Raw genomic sequence first — 3052 nt, 5'->3', positions numbered from 1 at the left:
TTATAATGCATTATACAAACTAAATCATTTTAACAAAAATTAACAAAAGTAAAGATAAAATGAAATAATTAAAATGAAAATTAGGAGCATTGTAACTAATGAAATTGTTAAATACTAGGTCCAGTGTTATGAGAAAAGAATCTCAAATCTGGTTTTCATGCGTGTTAACATTATTAACTTATTTCTTTGTAATACATCGACTTATTAAAAAAAATTAACCATATGACTCGAGAAGGACCTAATTTAGTTTCTTCAGATATTGTACACTCTCATTCATTCATAAACCAAGTTACTACAACTATGATATTAGGATGATTCGACAAAGATCAAAATCTCTTTGATATTTTGGTGTCACCTAATCTCTCATCTAACTATGGTCTTTGGACATCTCCATATCACGTGACACAGACAGATATAATCTAGTTGCATTAAATATGCTTACCTTTATAAAGGTCCATTTCATCTATGGACGAAAGATCTAAGTGAGAATTTAACTTTACTAAAAGTTAGAGTAATAAATATTAATTGTTGATTAAAAAAATCAGTCAATGGTATTCCTATTCATTTATGATTTATATAATATGTATGCACACAAAATACTATTTGTTTATTGTTTCATCATTATATGATTATGATTTGTTATCTTTTACTCTCTAAAATGAGTTTCTCTCACTAAAAGAAGTTAAAGATAAAGTTTTGTAAAGAATAAAATCATTACCCATGTTATTTAAAATTTGATAACGTTTGGAAGTTCCATTTGACTAAAGATAAGGTCTATCCATAATATATAAATAAGTGTAAACTTCATCTTATAAGTCGGTTTTGTAGAGTTGAATTAAATTTAAAATTCATTTTTAATAAAGTATTAGAGTTAATAGTTAAAACCTTTTGTAGAATTGAGTTTCTCTCACTAAAAGAAGTGAAAGGAAAAGTTTTGTTAAGAATAAAAACATTACCATGTTATTTAAAATTTGACAACAACCTCTTTCTCACCACTAAAAGTGTTGCTTAGAAAATAATTCTAACTACTTTAAAGATAATGCACTAAAAGTAATTTATTAGAAAACTAATGGTGGATATGTGTTCGATCTTAGCATGATTATTATATCAACAATTATAAGTACTTTTTTTTAAGAGTAAATCTCACTAATTTTAAAAAATCAGTTTTATGTTTCTTGTGACATCCCGAATATTATATAGAGCATACAATATAATAGGATTCAGTTATTATAATATGAGAAAGCAGTTAGACTAACATATGAAAACATCAAAATACAGTCATCCAAAATATAGGCAGAATTTAAAACTTTACAAGTTTAAGAGTATTTCAAAAAAATACATGATGTAACTAAAAGTCCTAAGAGTTAGGAGTAGCAGCATCTGTCTCTTCTAACGTCTTCTATAGGGAAGCCTCATCTTCCTCTGCTCACATCCAAGTGGATGATCATCGCTAAGAGAAAAGCACAACACATACAACAGGTTTCAAAAGCCTATTAATGATCATACAACAGTTAAATAGAAAATCATATGCATACATGTGACTAAATAGAACAACCTATCATGTTATGACACAACTAAACTCGTCCGGACTTAGAATAAATATCGATCTGGGGCGGGTTGTGCACTTATGGTGGCCTCTACTGCTTACCCAAAGCCATTACCAATGGGTTTCATCCTACCACACACAAGTGTAAGTTCGTTACCGCGCAATAAGCCTCCACGTAGCACCTATCACTAGGACCTCCTACTATTCTCACCACATGCGTCAATCCTCTCTAAGTGAGAATGAAAGACCATTAGAGTGTTAAGGATAACCCCCCATGAAAAAGCCTCATATTTTCATTCTAAACACTAAATGATCTCACCTAGAGATCTTACTTTAATACTTTCAAGTCACCTTAATCAAATCACAATCCTCTTTGAATCATCAACATATCATACTTGTTACATTAACCACCAATCATAACCTTTATATATACATACTTTCAAACTATAATTCACACACAATACAACATGCCCTCAATCAGGTTGCAAAATCAAGCCATATATATAAACATACAAGACACTCTTTCAATCAAACAAACATCAATCAATCCATGGCACAATCCATCAATTTAGGTAAGGAAAACAGCTTCGAAACCATCACTAACAACTCCAGAAGGGTCCAAAACCCCCAAAACAACCTAAGGAAAGTCCAAAACGGACATCTGGAACCCCAAAAACTATCAAAAACAAAAACAACAGCATGTTGGTACACCTAGTGGCGCTCGGGGGCGCTCGGGGGCGCCAAGGCTCTACCAGGGGCGCTAGGGCGCCATACTAGTTGACAACAACCATGAAAATAGGCTTTTGATGCACTTGGAACCTGTTCTAATGACTAAAGGGGTTCTTTATACATTTATATTGATGGAAAAGCATGTTTATACGTTAAAACAAACATTTATTTGATCACTAGATCCAAGACTAGGTGTATCAAACCACTTTTGACACTTTAAAAACCCAATTTCATCAACCTAGAGTTCTAAAATTGAATTTACCACTTAGAATGTGTTTTTAGAAAATTTAGTACTTCTAACAAGTCTCAAATGACTCAATCAAATTGTCCCCACTGCCCACTTACACCCTAGACCTCAGTTACTCAAAAACACCCTCTCACTTCCTCTAAGCTCACTCAAAACACTAGTTTTCCTCAACCTAAGGACTCAACTCCACTTCTAGCATTTAGAACCTCATTTTAACCAATTTTATAGTCCTAACAAGTTATAATTAACTTGCCTAAGCTGCCTCAAAGTTCAAATATGCCCAAGACCCCTAACTCTAAAATTCCCCACCTTACTTCCTTTTAAAAGACCCTAAAACAGTACCAATTTCCTAAGTATGTGCCTAATCAATACCTGATGGAATCCGTTTTGGGAACTAAATGAAGATCTATGAAAGGAGCATCAACTTAAGCTACGGTTGGAAGAAGAAGATGGAAATTGAAGGATTTTACTCTTGTGGAGAATCACTTACTAGTCTTCTTCTTTTATCTTTGTAAATATGTAAAAATTTT

The sequence above is a fragment of the Vigna radiata genome, unplaced genomic scaffold, assembly GCF_000741045.1.
Source record: "Vigna radiata var. radiata cultivar VC1973A unplaced genomic scaffold, Vradiata_ver6 scaffold_189, whole genome shotgun sequence".
Taxonomy (NCBI): domain Eukaryota; kingdom Viridiplantae; phylum Streptophyta; class Magnoliopsida; order Fabales; family Fabaceae; genus Vigna; species Vigna radiata.
The sequence above is the reverse complement of the archived record's forward strand: the minus strand, read 5'-3'. Positions refer to the sequence as shown.